Source organism: Tiliqua scincoides, chromosome 10 (assembly GCF_035046505.1).
Source record: "Tiliqua scincoides isolate rTilSci1 chromosome 10, rTilSci1.hap2, whole genome shotgun sequence".
Classification (NCBI taxonomy): domain Eukaryota; kingdom Metazoa; phylum Chordata; class Lepidosauria; order Squamata; family Scincidae; genus Tiliqua; species Tiliqua scincoides.
This window is the reverse complement of record NC_089830.1, coordinates 5,628,714-5,645,616: the sequence shown is the minus strand read 5'-3', so window position 1 is coordinate 5,645,616 and position 16,903 is coordinate 5,628,714. Positions and strand designations below refer to the sequence as shown.

Below are 16,903 nucleotides of genomic sequence, written 5' to 3'. Positions count from 1 at the left end.
AGCCTACAGCACCCGGTATTCCCAGGTGGTCTCCCATCCAAGTACTAACCAGGCCTGACCCTGCTTAGCTTCCGAGAGATCAGATGAGATCAGGCATGCGGCATTAGGAGGGATGGACTCACACAAAGGCAGTATCATCCCCTAAGCAACATACTGACTGCAAACATCCTGACAAGTGCCCACAAGCAGTGAACACTGCGGCATGCATCAGGGTCTGCCCCTCCTCAGATCTGTCCCATGCAAACATCTTAAGCCCCAGCTGAACCACTGCATGGGCTGATGGACTGGCCCATCTAAGAGCCAACCGAGACAGTCATCTCAGGCAGCAAGCTGGTGGGGGCAGGAGGCACCTTTGCCCATCCCTTTGTCTCCTCCTCCTCCCTTCCTCCCACTCTGTGGACTGGAGATGGAAGAAGAATGAAGCAGAAGAGGAAGTGTAGAGGAGAGGAGTATGGTGGGCTAGAGTGTCCCCCTTTTCTCTTTCCACTCCACAACAGAAGGAGCCGGGGCTGCCTAATCACCACGGAAGGGGGACAGCATTTGGCAGGCCACCGCAGGCTCCCATAGGCCTTGGGTCAGCCTGGTTTATGAGCTCCCCGCCATTTTGAAAACCTGGGCTGAGAGGCAGAATGGTGCTGCGGTTCAAGAGTTAGACTTGGAAGATCCAGGTTCAAATTCCTGCACAGCCGTGAAGCTTCCTGGGTGACCTTGGGCTGGTCACTCTCTCAGCCTCACCTATCTTGCAGGGTGGTTGTGAGGACAAAAGGAGGAATCATAGACACCACCCTGAGCTCCCTGGAGGAAGGGCGGTATAAAAATGTGAAAAATAAAGCAGATGTAATGTCATTTAGAAAAAAAGACAGGAGAGCAGCGGAGATGCACATTTTTGAATCTGTGCACTCAAGGAAGGGGGTCAAGGACGGAGGGCATCAAGTCCAAAGATAATGTCTGAGTCTGAAATGAATATTAAATAAAAAAGGCAAACCCCTCTACTGATTTGGTGATGGGAGTGGCAGCAAAAATGCCTCGATGGACCAGCCTTGTTTTTGCTGCACCTGTGACGGCAGCTGCTGTGATGTTTGGGAGCAGGCGGGGCGCAGCCAGGATAATGGCGTGCGTGGAAGGAAGCAAGGCAACTGCACGCAACCAGCCTCCACTTATCATATCAATGCGCTATCCGCAGTAATGACAGCAACAGAGGTTCCATTAATCATGCCATCTGCTCCGAGCATTGCCACAACACTGCTGCTGATGCAACAAGTGCGCTGGGCTGCTGGAATCTCTGTGGCTGCCTGGCCAGGGGCAGAACAAAGCACTGTTAGTGCTCCTGGATGGGTGGGAATCTCTTCCCAGCATTGGGGTGGATGTTTTTCCCAGCAACAGTGGAGGGGGGGACCAGTGAGGATACTATATACCAGAGTGAGGAAAGCCAGGTTGGTGGCTCTGTGGGTCTGGTTTTGGACTTAGATCTGGAAAATCCAGATTCAAATCTCTGCTCAGCCACGGTGGGGAAGGTTTCGGCCTTTCTCTTTATGCCCTTGTCCTGACAAAACAAGGGCACCCTCAGAGTTGTTATTTCCCCAGAACGGAAGCTGCCCTAGCAGACTTGTTTCCCCTAATGAGACCTGTAGCTTTGGGGGGGGGGGAGGGGGGAGCTTTCATACAGAAAAATGCACAGGGCAAAATAGTTCCCATCTAGATCCAAAGAAGGAAGGCCAAATCCATGCTTAAAGTCACATCTACAGTGGGCCCGCCTAATCCGTGAGGTTGCCATTCATGGATTTGACTCAACGCGAATGCCAAGCCTGCACTGCAGGGTCTCAGAGGACGTCCCATGTGACCGAAAATGCATTTCAGAAGTCTGAGAGGACTACTGAGGTGCACGGAAATTGCATGTGGCTTCCCCTTGCCTTAGAAGACCTCCTGGAGTCTTCAGGAAGGCACTTCCAGTTTACCATCATACCCCCCCACCCCTCAGTTTTAATTCTCTGCATATTTTGGTATCTGTGGAGGGTCCTGGAATGGATCTCCCATGGATACTGAAGCCCCACCTGTACATCAGCCATGAGAAAGGCAGAGAACTGCAATATGGTGGTGGGGAGAAGCAGGTTGGGGTTCGGGGGGGGGGGTTTCTCTCTGATAATCAAATACAGAATTGGGAGGATCTACGACCTACTGCAGAAGTGCTTGTTTTTTATTTTTCCCCCAAGAAAAGAGTATTTGGCTTGTATCTTTGTAAATAACACAGATATTCTAAAAGGAACAGTGGAGCTCAATGGAACTTGCTTCTGAGTAAAACACATGGTTACTGCTTTGCTAATCCATGATCACAGAACCACAGTGGGGCCATGTTTAATCACAGCTGGTTGTCTGGAGCTCCCTGCATCTGGTCAGTGCCTCCGTTCTTAACCTTTCAGCCTCCGACATCCCTTCAATGCTAGGTGTCTACTTGTGAGGGTCACTGTCATTTCCTAGACCAGCGATTTTCAACCGGTGTGCCATAAAAGGTCCGCAGGTGTGCCACGGGAGTTTGGAGCACAGCAGTTGAAAATAACAAAAAACTTGCCCTGGTTTGGTGGCTCTGTTTCCAGGAGAACTGGCTGTAGTAATGAATGGTCTGCCCCTCTTCTTTCACTGGCAAAGCAGCCACAGAACCTGGAAGAGTCTCCCGGAAGCTGGAAGTGAAATCACAGCCCAAATCCTGAGCTGCCCAGCATGTGGGGCTGCAGCAGCATTGAAAATGACTGCGGCCACATCCTGTGCACTCCAGGCAGCCGCCGCCGGCTCCTTGGAAGAAGGGGACTTTTTTCTCCTTCCTCCTGGTAAAGTGAGCAGCCCTGCAATGGGGCTACTCAATTCTGTGGCGACCTGAAGGTCAGAGTAGAATCAAGAGCCTCCCTGTTGGGTGGTGAGCCTGACATGGAGGCTCTGGATCTGGTGGAGCAAAGATCCACCTGTCCAACCTCCCTCCCGCCCCCTCACCCTGGCACACCTCCTCCGGCTGCCCTCTCCCCTCCCTTCCTCCCCCTCCCCAGAACGCCTTCTCCCCACTTCCCCCCACTCCTCCATCTACCTCTCCGCTTCTTGGCAGTCTGTGTGATCACCGAGTGGCAGAGCTCCAGCACTAGCCCAGTGTCAACTAGCCCTGGGCGAGCACCAGCAGAGCACGGGCAAAAGGGCCCACAAAAGTGTCTTACGGCATGTTTGCAACAGTGGGCACCAAGCTCAGGATTGTGCTCTAAGGGCACAATCCTAACCAGGTCTACTCAGAAGTAAGTCCTATTTTGTTCAATGGGGCTTACTCTCAGGAAAGTGTGGTTAGAATTGCAGCCTAAGACTATAGAGTAGACCATAGAGTTCAGTGTGCCATGGGAAGAAAAAACATTGAAGATCACTGCCCTAGACTGAGGGAGCCCTAGGAACTTCAGTTTCCCAAGGGGGGGGGGGTCTGGAAAACTCTGACAAAGTTCCCAGCATCCTCACTGAACTGCAGGTTCCCCTGTTTCATAGCATCTCATTTTAATTATATGCCGCCTTCTCATTGTGAAGCAACAGATGACTTATAACAATTTAAAAATGCATAAAACCAAAAAATTAAACACCAGTCAAAGAAATAAAAATCAAACTAGTTTTTTGTTTTTTTAAAAAAAGAAGACAATAAGTTGAGATTAGAGGTACTGAGGCAAAGTGGAACAGAATGGAGGGCACTCTCCCCCCACCCTCATAATGCTAGAATTTTGGGTCACCCAAAGAAACTGATGGGCCAGAAGAATAAAATAATTCTTCTCCCATTGTGTGGAACTCAGTGCCACAAGATGTGGTGATGGCTATGAGCTTGGCTGATTTTAAAGGGGGATTAGAGAGATTAATGGAGGATGCAAGGCCTAACCTTGGCCATGGTGGCTATATGGAAGACACCGGAATAAACGCCAGGCACTGAGGCAACAGCAGGGGAGAGCTATGGTCGTCAAACCCTGTTTGCGGGCTTCCTGGAACCATCTTGCTGGCTCTTGTGGGAGGCGGAATACTGGACAAGATGAACCCAAGATCAGGGGGGATGCCAGGGCTGCTCAAGAGCTCCTGGCAACTAAGGCAGATGCACCCCCCCCTTACCCAGCCACCCTTCCTTCTACCTGGATTCAGAAAGGAAGAGAGGAATGAATCAAAAGAGGAAATGTAGGGGATAGAAGAGCAGGGGGCTAGAGCCACCACTGTCCTCTCCTCCACACTTCCTGTTCTGCTCCACTCCTGTCTTCCTTTTCAAATACAGGGAGATGGAGGAGAAGTAGTAGAGATGAGCAAGCCCTGCCAGTCTCAGCTGGCTTCATGGATGAAGTGACCCTGGGATACACTCTAGCCCACTATTATCCCCTCCTTCACACTTTTCTTCTGCTTCATTCCCCTCCTCCTTTCCGAATCCTGGAAGTGGGAAATGGAGAAGAGACAGCACTTAATGTCCTGCTGGGTAATAGTAGGGGAGCATTTGGCATAGCAAGGCGTCCCACAAGGTGAGCCACTGGGATTGGCATCTGCCCCTTGCAAGTCCTGGTGGAACTTCAGGGTTGGTACTGAAGCTACTGTAGTTTTCTGTGCAACAAGCTCCCCCCACCTCCCAAGGAAATCAATCCAGCCTGAAACCAGAGCTGCATCACCAAATTTCACCCTACAAAAGAACTCTGAGATGGAGGTAGAGCTTCATGTTTGGAAGATGCTTCCAAGGAATGCTTAGGAAAACCAAAGACTTTTGATGATAACTAAAATGTCTCTCCAGGGTTTTGCACTGCATTGGGGGGGTGGGGGGGAGAAAAAACCTCTCAAAGGAAAGTGGAGGACTTTGCCACATTGAAACAATATGACAATCACCTCATCTAAATTAGCATGGGACGAGTGATTTACATCCAAAGGGCCTTGCTCCGCAAGGAAGCGAGGGGAAAGAAGCCAACTGCAATCGTTTTGTGCATTTCTGCAGAACAGAAGCCTGCCTGTTTGTCTCCTCGTATTTAAAAAAAAAAAATCTTGCTGGAGGGGAAACATCCACGTTCGTTAATCAGCTTTTCCAAGTGTAACAGTAAACATTAAAAACAGACTTCAGTCCGGGAGTTGCCTGAGCTGTAAACAGGCGATATTTCAAAGTAATTTCTCCCTGTTTCTCTCCACTTGGCTCACATGCACGCAAACAACTCTGGCCCAGTGTTGTTTACCACGGCCCAGACTCTGAACTATGCTTATCCCAGGGCCAACCTACACCTCCCTCTCCGATCACTAAGGCTCACAGTGTTTCTGCTTGCAGCACTCATTGTGGTTAGCATCTCATCTGCACAGGTAAATCTGGAAACTGTGGTTAGTTCCATTCCACCGTGGCCAGCAAATCCATGGTTTGTAGGTGACCGTGGTTAGTGAAAAAGTCAGAGCAGGTGCTAACACTGCATCAGGGTTAGCTCCAAAAATAAAAGGGAGGGGGAAGTTCATTTGCAGGCAGGAAGAGTGTGTGAACATATAGATGTACCGCTGATTTCCTAACCAAATCTGCACTTGGGTGCTGTAGAAACTACTGTGCAGGTTATGTATCCCTTATCTGGAAATCTGAAATATTCCAAAATACGCAGATTTTTTGAGCACCAACATGACTATTTTTTTTTACTTTTTTCCCCTAAAGAAATAAAATTACAAACCGTGTTTCATGCACAAACTTCTTTTAAATAAATTGTATAAAATTACCTTCAGGCTCTGTGTATGAAAAGTATATGAAACAAAGGAATTTTGTGTTTCGACTTCGGCTCCATTCCCAAAATCTCTCATTATGTACAAACAAGTATTGCAAAATACGGGAAAAATCCAAAACGCTTCTCATACCAAGGACTTTGGATAAGGGACAGCGGCGTCACTAGGATTCGAGTCACCTGGTGCGGGAGGCCTGTGCGTCACCCCATGTAGTGGGCAGGGCAAAGCCCCAGGTAGTGGGCGTGGTGATGTACCATCGCCCCGCCCCCACTGGTTTTTTGGCTGTACCTTTTGTTATAACACAGATATTTCAATGTGGTTTGTTTTATTGCATTCTGCATGAAATTACGCACTGTTTGATATATAACATGATGGTCTTATTCCTCCAAATTCTGATTTTAGTGATTTTGAAAACTTGTAGAGTCTCACACACACACCCCTTGTCAACTTACTAACACCTCATTGCAGCAGTTCTCAAACTTTTAGCACTGGGACCCACTTTTTAGAATGAGAATCTGTCCAGGACCCATTGGAAGTGATGTCATGGCCAGAAGAGACATCATCAAGCAAATTAAAATAAATAATTATAAATAATTAAATTAAAATAAAATAATTAAATAAGGGGGAGCCAGTTCTGTTCCACCAAGGGAATCTACTCTGAAGTAAGTCCTATTGTGGTCAATGGGGCTTACTCTCAGGAACGTGTGGGTAGGATTGCAGCCTTTGAGCCCAATCCTATGCGTGTCTACTCAGAAGTAAGTCATGGTGGTCAATGGAACTTACTCTGTAGCCTGCCTGCAGTAACACCCCCCAAAAAGCATCAGTGAGATTTCCAGCCCTCCCCAGTGCCCAGTCTAAAGTTCTTCTGTTTCAGGCACATCAAGATAAAGACCCTCCTGGCTTTGCAAGTGCAAAACAGAAAACTTTCCCCTTACCAGTTCAAGCCTCTTTTTTTGTCCTTTTTAGTGGGGGGTAGGAGGCTGCCTTCTGGAGCATTTGTTGCACTCCAGCTCCATCGGATCAGGACCATTCTTGTGTCCTCACATTCCCCTTTGCCTGGCCTGACCAGCAGCCAAGGCACATCTGCCTACTCATGAGTAAACACGACATGAGGCTGCTTCACTTTCCATAGGGCTCCATAGACTCGCAGCTGGGAGGGGGGACCTACATCTCCATGTTTTGGGGGGCTGCATTCATTGGATCAGGACCATTCTGACCTCTTTGGGGTCCTCTCAGCCTGCTTCTCAGCTTGCCTCCACTAAGGTAAGTCTGCCTACTTGAGAGTAAACGCAACCACCTGGCTGCATTCATTGGATCGGGACCATTGTGGATTCCTCTCAGCCTGCCCTTTCCGACAAACTATGGCAAGTATGCCTATTCGTGAGTAAACGTGTGCTACGGCTCACTTTCACTTTCCATTGGGCTCCATGCATTTTTTCCTTCCTTTTTTTGGCCATAACTTTTGAACAAAAGGAGAGATTGCAATTTTGTTTTTTGCACTGCACTCCCCTGGCCATTCTGCATCCAATGGTGTATGGCACGGCATGGTAGCTCCTAACACCTCAAAGTTAGCAAGTCCTCCCCCCAGGGCGCATCACACCCCCTAGCGTGTCACCCGGTGCGGCCCGCACCCCCCACACCCTCCTAACTACGCCAGTGATAAGGGATGCCCAACTTGTACAGCCATCAAACTTTCTGCTCACATATGAGGAAGAAGAAACAGGAAGGAGACACACTTCTTGTGTTCATCAAAGTTTATGTCCCCAGAATCAAGATGTGTGCATTATGAATAATAGTCTTTTTCCCCAACTGTGTGTGTGTGTGTGGGGGGGGGGGGTCTAGTTTCTACATACCCCACCTCCATGTTGAAACACAGCATCTACCAAAAATCTCTGTAGCAAGCAGGAATTTACTAGATAAAGCTTTGCCCAGATATGCAGACACAGTTGATGGGAAAAGCTTCACCTGCTGAATTTCTGCCGGCCACAAAGCTTGGAAAGACACCAGAGTTTTGATGGAGCCCACAGCGACCTTATATGCTTCTTGGATCTGTGAAAGGCCTGCTAGCCTCTTATGAGGCTGGGACAGTCTTTGGGTAAGTCAGATGAGCTTCTGTGATGCTACCCTAGTTTGCTAGGGGGTCCACAATCATGGGCTGACTTTTTTCTTGGCCCACCTCCTGGGCTATCAACAGCAAACCAGATGTACTGTAATGGACATTCTTCCCCATCACTTTGTCTCGAATGGTTGAAAAACACATTCACCTGTTACAAGCATGTGTGCTAAAAACAGAGGGGCCCCTCTAGGAAGAATGGTGTTCATGATTCCCACACAGCCACAAGCTGTGCTGGATCTCCAAGATTCCAGGAGATCTTGCGTTCTGTTTAAAAGGCAGCAGTAACATCCCTGACCTCTGAGCTTGCAAACGCAGGTATCCCTCTCTCAGCCCAATCCTATCCACACTTTCTTGGGAGTAAGCCCCATTGACTCTAATGGGACTTCCTTCTGAGTAGACATACATAGGATTGGGCTCTTAGTCCCCTCTCTCCATTTTCTTATGGTAGGGTCTTAGAATCTGATTCTAACTGGGTGCAATAGCCACTTGCCCAGGTATCCACCAAGGCAGTTTCGGTCTGCTCCATGGCCTTTTTGCAGACTGGACTGCCGTTCTAAAGTCTCAAACAAGAATTGTGGGAGCCCTACTCCTCCTAGATGGATAGAGAATACGCCATTCTGAAGTGTCTGATGACATACTACACCCTTTCTGCTCTTTGCACCCCCATCTTTGCAAGAAGAGCACTTTGCAAGGATAGGCACAAAGATTCATTTAACCCGTTACCCATGTTTCCTAACTGCCAGTCCAGGGTATCTGGGAAGCCAGCAAAGCAGAGCTCAAAGAATGGCTCTCCTGTTGCAGCTTCCTAACAATGGGTGTTTAGCAACATGCTGCCTTCAAAAAGGCCATGGATAGTGTGTTGTGTTGGCAACCTTCAGTCTCGAAAGACTCTGGTATCGCGCTCTGAAAGGTGGTTCTGGAACAGCGTCTAGTGTGGCTGAAAAGGCCAATTCGGGAGTGACAATCCCTTCCACACTGGGAGCAAGTGCAGTCTGTCCCTGGTCTGTCTCCCTGGCTATGGGCCTTCCTTCCTTGCCTCTTTGCCTCAGTCTGTTGGCCAAGTCTCTCTTCAAACTCCTTTAGGAACACGCAATTCTGCCTTCCACCCAAAGCCTGCCCTTCGCCTCTCCTCCACACTACCACTTCTGCTCCATTCCCTTCTTCCAATCCAGGGAACAGGAGGAAGCATGGCCGTGGTGGATACACCAATCAAGAGGGCCTCCTCAGTTGGCCGCATGGACAAGTCTGTCCTGCTGTCCAGCCTCCACCTGAAGACTTCTATTGAGGGAGAATCTACCATCCTCCATTGTTTGTCAGTTCTGCTGTCAAACTGCCATTCCGGTTCAGACATTTCTCCTAAAGTTCTGCCTCCTGTAAAACGAGCCCTCATGTAACTGAGGCCCATGTTCACCTTTCTCATCTCAAAACCTCCAGGGGCAAAAAGTAAAACCTCACGATGCCAGGACAGAAGCAAGAAGGTGAGATGTTTTCTTCTTTGCTTGAGATCTTCTGGTATTGGCTTTGTCCCTGTGTCTCTAGGCTTCACTTGAGAGATATGAAGCTCTCCCAAGCTATTTCTCCGTCTCGCCCCCACCACCTGAATCTCTGGGCAGAGGCTAACGTTTGCACCACCCGGTGCAAGAGCTCATTGTGTCACCCCCCTGATGGACCTCCTCCTGTGCCAGGCCATATACAATAAATTACCTGATCATATGCACAACCTAAATGCAGTGGCATCACTACGGTTGGTATAATACTCTCATTAACTTTATTTTAATACAGAACAGTACAGGTCCCCCCAAAAAAATCAGTCACCAACAAAAAAACCAGTGGCCAACTTGATGACACTCATACAACAGAACAAGAATTCTAGTATTAGCTGTGAGACAGGTAAATGAGAGCTGACTCATACTAACACCTGCTGTTCCCTGCTGTGTCATCACAACTCCTCATTGGCTCTCAGAACAATCAGTCTCATTGGTCAGTTTTGAGTTAAAGAAACCCACTTTTTGATACATAAGGCAGTTGTGCTTTCTTTTTCTGGTTATTTGGCTACAACGTCTGATAGAATACTGTACAAAATATTTAAGTGTGGTTCTATTTAATGCAGAATTACATTCTGCCTGTCTGCACACACCCCCCCCCCTGTGACGCTGCTGTCTCTGGACTTGAGGCTCCAGAGCAGCCATTTTCAACCACTGTACTGTGGCACACCAGTGTGCCATGAGTGGTCCACAGGTGTGCCACAGGAATTTGGGGAAAGATCATTTATTAGTAGGGCCAATGGGGATGTGAGCCACCCACTGGCAGCACGGTGTGCCTTGTCAATTGTCAAAAACCTGATGGTGTGCCTTGGCAATTTTAGTGCCTTGTCAGTGTGCCACGAGATGAAAAAGGCTGGAAATTGCTGCTCTAGAGACTTTGCAAGGCCCAGTGCAAGAACACAAAGCACACCCCCTTGCAATGGATTGTACCCCACAGCGCAGGCCGATCTGCTGATTTTAAGGGGGATACAAGGCAAGGCTTGTATCACCCCTTGCAAGGCTGCCTTAGGGCCGTTTGGTTGCAATATATATACAGGGTGAACCAAAAGTAGGTGGTGGAATAGGGTTTGTGTTAGGGTTATACTATAACGATGGTGTTCATTATAACTATGGCGTTTGTGTTATATTATATTAAATTATATTTAATTGTATTAGTAAATATAACTGTATATGTAATCTCTGGGGCTGGGGATAAGAATAGGCCCTCAGTTTGGCTGTACCTGTCGTAAGAGGCGACTAAACAGCCACCGGGTAGATGGGACTCATCAGCCTGGGAAGGCAGCTCATCTGAGAGAAGGAAAACTCTGATCCCAAACCTCCACTGCCTTGCGGCTACATCCAGTTATGGAAAAGGCTTCAGGAGTCAACCTCGAGACAAAATCCGGAGCCGGAGTCCCTGAGGCAGTTCAAGGCTGAACACAGTCACGTTTTGGCAACTCCTGCGATGCCGCTGGAACCAATTGTATTGGCCTCTGCCTTTTCATTGGACCATTTCAGCGACGTGAAGAGGGGGGATTTGCTGCATGGGTGACAGCCTATCCTCCATACCTACTTTACCCAGGCATCGAGCACTGGAGAGGACACTGTTCCAGAAGCACCATTCAGAGCGCGATACCATAGTCTTCCGAGACTGAAGGATGCCAACAAGTATATGTAATCTCAAAATATAACTGTATATGTAATCCCAAAATAAATGTTATCATTTACTCTCCACCTACTTTTGGTTCACCCTGTGTATATTGCTTATGGTTGTTCTCTGCAAGGAAGCTGTCATACTTTGTCTGAGCAGGCGTCCCTCTAATTTAAAAAAGTGTTGTTTTTTTTAAAGCTGCTCATAAGGAAGTGACACAGGAAAGTTCAACTATTTTATTGCTTCCTGTTTGTAGGCGTGTGACAACATTTGGCCCCAGAAGCACAAGGGGAGTGTGAATGAGAATGTGCCATTTTGCAAAAAAAAAAAAGTTTCTTTTGCATAAGCTTGAGACTGTGCACAAGCCATTAATAGCCTTAAAGGGAAAGCTACCTCCGCCTTTGGGAGAAATGGCTTCCATCTGCTTGCGAATGGCAGGCTAGTCACCCTTCCCTGCTGCAAAGACAGCCTGAGCATTAAAGAGAACATCAGGTCAGCGGCTATGCTCCCTGTTGCTTTTTCTCTCTCTCTTTGAAGTACAGTTACAATTGAAACCAGGGGAGCCCACACATACTGTGACCAAAAAAACCTCCAAAATTATGTAAATTGGCATACTGCACAGTTTTGCTTTGCTTCCAAGACAGAAGATATCTAAAGATCGCAAAATATCATTTTGGAAAAAGTGGCTCATTTTGGCAAAAAGTGGAAAAAATCATGACATTAGTGGAGACAGGAGTTTGGAAGTTTCTGGAGCTAGTTCCAGAGGGTGGGGCAAACCCAAAGCTGGGTAGGGCATTATAGCCTCCCCCCACTCCAATCACTGAAATTTCACTAGCCACACAATTCCCAGTTTTTCTCTTCACTCATAAAGGCAAGAATCTTTCTTTAAAAACGTTTTTATGATCCCTGTACTCTCCCTTCCAGTTCAACGGCCATATGAAACCAGCCACATGCTTCCATTTTGCACGCGGGAGACCAAGCCACAGAGTCGGCAACTTCCCCGAGACAACCTGGGAGGGCACAGCTGAGGACCATTTCACACATGCAGTTTGCAATGCAAGTGCACACTCAGTGGTGGGAGGCAGCCAGCTCCTTACAAGCGTACACATGATACATGTGCTTCTGTGCATGTATTTGTCTCATTCACACATTACACTTTCTATATATACTCAGAGTTGTGTTGAACAGGCCCGTCACCTGGGGCAGTGATGTTATATGGTTTGCCCAGAGAAGAAGGAGGTGCTCATGGCAGATACTGTGCGATCTGGTTGCCGCCCCAGACCTTGAGGGGAAGCCCCCACAGGAGAAAGAATATGGGCAGCTGCCAGATCACAAAGTGGCTGCCACCAGCACCTCCTCTGTCTCCTGGCAAACCTGAAAGTCATGGAGCAGGAGGTGCTGGTGGAGGGAAAAAAATGTGCCCCCTTTGGGGTGGTGTCCGGAGCAGGTGCCCCGCAGGCTCCACCCTTGCTTCGCCTCTGAATACACCTAAAAGCGCAGAAGCAAAGTACACGCGACACAATGTGGGTAAGCAAACCTCGGGTAGTGGCGGCCAGTCCTTGACCTTCAACAAGCGTCCCTGCAAGATACACAGGTTTCCGAACACGTACTGACTCGTTTGCACATGATGTTTCAGTTTACACCACTGATACTTTAAGTAGCCACTTCCAAAGGGTCACTGTGTACCAAAGGGTAGTTGCAGCAGAAACCATACAGTCTTACAGACAGCTAGAAGATCAACTGTAGCCAAAGCTATCATAGACCACAATTAGGGTTAAAGCCTAAGGCTCCAAGGAGGCAGGCCAAATGCTGCCCCCTCTTACCCAACAAGGAGCCAACCTCTGCTCCTCCCCCTCTCCAATGTTCCAGCTCAGTAATCTCTTCCCCTCCACATTCCCTCTTTCTCTCTGTCCCCCTTCCTCCTTTTCAGTCTAAGAAGTTGAAGAAAGGAGCCGTGGAAACAAGGAGGTGGACAGAGATGGGCATCTCCCATCAAACTGCTGCCTGAGGCAACCATTTCATTAGGCCTCATGGATGGGCCGACCCTGGCTGCAGCCCACTTCATAAGATGCACGATTTTAGGCATACCCTGCAACAGCGGTGCTCAGATGTTTAGCACTGGGTCCCACTTTTTTAGAATGAGAATCTGTCACGACCCACCGGAAGTGATATCAAGACCGGAAGCGACATCATCAAGCAGGAAAAATTTTAACAATCCTAGGTTGCAATCCTACCCACACTTACCCAGGAGTAAGTCCCACTTACTATCATTGTTAAAAGCATATACATAGTAGCTTGTTAAAAGTACAGGTCTGTCACATTTCCCCAAATGCAGCCACATCCCTTGGTAGCATCAAGTCTAAAATATTAAAAAATAAAATATTGAAATGAATGGGGACCCACCAGAAATGGGCTTGCGATCCACCTAGTGGGTCCCAACCCACAGCTTGAGAAACACTGCCCTGGACTATATGCAGTATCTCCGAGTTGGGATTTGGAGTTCATTCAAACACCCAGTCCAATGAGGCACTGTGATAGAGTCAAGATCTTTTTTTTAATGCACCCACATCCCCCGCTCCAAATCCGTTGTTTATAAGATTCCCTTTGAAGGCCATGAGGAGGAAGAGAAGGTGGAGAAACTGAAACATGAATCAATTAATCTGCACAATTAACTGATTAACAGCCTGATTGTAGATCACAAAGAGCACATGGCTTTTTTTAAAATCAGATGCGGCCACCTGGCCTTCTGCTACTTTCATCACAGAAATAGGAGCAGCTAGACGACTTCCTTCCTCCTTCTTTGCAACCCCACCCCTCTGTTATTTAACCTGAAGGACATGGGAGAGCTGGAGCACTGGGGCTGGTTCTGCAGGCAGCCTGCATGGGCCAGCATTTAGCACAGCTGGGAGCCAGAGAAGAGGAGCTTCAAGAAGAGCACTGTCTTGCGCAACCATGCACTAGGGTGGCCTGCAGGTTTCTCCTGCCTTGGACAAATTAGACATCCCCCCCCCCCCCGGCTAAACAGTATATTTCTGACAAAAATGTGATTCAACCTAACAGTAATATTCAAAAGTTGACTGTATCTTCCCCCATATCCATAGATCCAGCATTTGCGGTTTCAGACATCTTGCGATATGAGAGCAAAGTGATTGGCAGGCAGTCGGCACATTAGGGGGACCAGTCCTATCCTATCCAACTTTCTGGCACTGATGCAACTGCAATGCAGCCCAAGGCAATGCAACAAATGTTCCCTGACCTTGAGGAGGCCTTTGCGACTGCCTCTCCACTGCAGGATGCAGTGCACGCCCCATTGGCAGGCCTGCAGCAGCCCTGGAAAACTGGACAGGATTTGGCAGGATTAGGATAGGGCAGTTCCTGCTTCCTGTTAATGTTCTGACCTAGTGACACCCCTAGTGGAGTGATTTTCAACCATTTTTGTCTCATGGCACACTGACAAGGTACTAAAATTTTCAAGGCACACCATCAGTTTTTTGACAATTGGCAAGGCACACCATGCTGTTGATGGGGGGCTCACATCCCCCAATGGCCCTACTAATAAATGACTCCCCCCAAACTCCAGCAGCACACCTGCAGACCAGCCACGGCACACCAGTGTGCCACAGCACAGTTGTTGAAAATGGCTGCCCTCGCGTGCAGGCTGCCTGAATGCCTGTTATTTTACTCTTATAGCATCCATAAGAAACATGCTTGATTTTTAATAGAGAAAACTGAAGGTAATGGGTGTGGGGGGGGGGGGGACATGGGGGCCTGAGGAGGTTTCCCCATATGCACATTTTTTATGTCTGGGGGGGCCTGAAATGGATCCCCTGCAGATACGTTGGGACACATGGACTTTCATTTTTAGTTCTAGTAATTTACATGATGATGATGATGATGTCCCTACAGTAACCAAATGCCACCACTAATGAATGCCTTATTCACACATTCTGTTCAATGCATGTACAATGTACACACTATTGTCGTTCTGCATATAGTCATTCACACGTTACATTTCATGCAGAGGCAGCCGTTCGTGCAATCTTAGTCTGCATTTTTGAGGAGTTTGTTCCCCGAGCTGGCTTGTTTAAAAAACATACGGACAGCCATGCACATGCATATAGAGACGCACATTCAGGTGCATGCACTTCCCGACACCTGCAAGTTCTAAAAGGTTGACAGGGTGGGGCTGTTGCAGCCTTGCGCGGGCCACATTCTCTAATGCCCGTTGCAAAACATCAGACTGCATATTGCGCAAAAGGGAAAAAAGGCAACCACCACCCTCCTCCGAGTCCCGGTACATAGAGATAAAAAGATACCCAGCGCAAAGCTGGGTCGCCCGCAAAACATAAACTAACAGAAACTCATCTGATTAGAATAGGCTAATCCCCAGTACAGCAGCTCATCAAGTTATCCCTCGAGATCTTTAATTTCCGTGCTGTGTTGAAATGCAGAGGCAGAGTGGGAATGATTCACAGGTGAATCTGGGCTGCACTAACCATTATGCTAAGTACTCTAGCATGAGCAGAGGTGGACTGTGCAGTGTCTGTTGGCGGACCTCTGACTCAGCCCGCGGACCACCTCCTCAAGCACATGCACTCCATTGTCCCCAATTGCCAGGGGCAATCCCTGCTTTTTGGAAACCATCCTTGGTGCATCACTGACCCCGTTTCTGCCTTTAGTAGGCTCTTCTTATCTTTCTAAGCATACACTCAAGAGGACTTTACACAGATAAGGAACGACAGTTTTCTAAAGCACACTTGCATTGTAAATTTAACACTCAAGAGTGGACCATAGAGAGTCTACAAACCTAGCAGAAAACGCAAAATTGAAGTGTGCCCTATTCTTGTGTGCCTGACTCCAATGATGCGGAAAAGCTTCACAGCTGGCCCATCCATGAGACCAATCGAGGAGACTACCTCAGGCAGCATATTGGTGGAAGGGCCCTGCCTCCTTCTGCCTGCACACTTCCACTGCTCCTCCAGTTTGAAAAAAGGAAGAAGAAGAAGAAGACGAGGGGAAACAGAGTGAAACTGTGGAGGAGAGAAGAGTGGTGGGCTAGAGAGTCTCCATTCTAGCCCACTACTGCCTTCCCGTCCACAGATCCTCTTCTTCTCTTCCTTTTCAAAGCCATGGAGCACAGGAGGAAGATAGTAAAGAAGGATATGCATGTAGGTGGAACATATAAGCAAGATTTTCCTGAACCATAAGAATCTAAAGATCTTAGGCTGAGTTCAATGCTATTGAATGCAGGGGGCACAGGGACCATCTTCTGATGGTTAATTTACTGCCATTTCTGATCCACCGTGGATCACAGCATTGTCTTGGGGAAATTAAAGCCCAATCACACTGCTCCTGGAGTCTCATTCATTCAGGCCCAGAGGTTCTGAAATTCTGAACACTGTAACATTTGGGGGTTAGACTTAGGCCCAAATCCTAACCAACTGTTCAGCACTGGCATAGCTGTTGCAGTGGGGCATGTGCTGCATCCTGCAGTTGCGTGGCACTCACGGATGCCTCCTCAAAATAAGGGAGCGTTTGTTTCCTTACCTCAGAGCTGCATAGCCCCTATCTTGGTGCTGGAAAGTGGGGTTAGGATTGCACCTTTAATGGCACATTGTGAATGACAGTGATAAACTACAACATTTGGAACACCGAAATTAAAATCTGCACAATTCAGGCCAGGTCATACAATCAGCAAGCAATAATTTTACTAGATTATATCATCAGGCTGCAAGTAGGGGATGGGTTGTATGTTTGAATGCTCTTCAACGAAAGAAAAAAAACAACCTCCCCACAAGCAGAAAACTAGCTAGTCAGGGAGAAGGGCTAGGCTAGGCTAAACCTCTCTCCAAACATGACAGATGCATGGTAGGGCACCAGGATACAGGTCTC

The 16,903-nt window shown here is 48.0% G+C and overlaps 1 protein-coding gene across 1 annotated transcript in view; it reads right to left on the bottom strand.

Moving 5' to 3' along the window:
• The window catches only part of RUNX3 (RUNX family transcription factor 3), a 76,337-nt gene that overhangs the window by 37,427 nt on the left and 22,007 nt on the right, over positions 1-16,903 (bottom strand). The window lies entirely within an intron of this gene.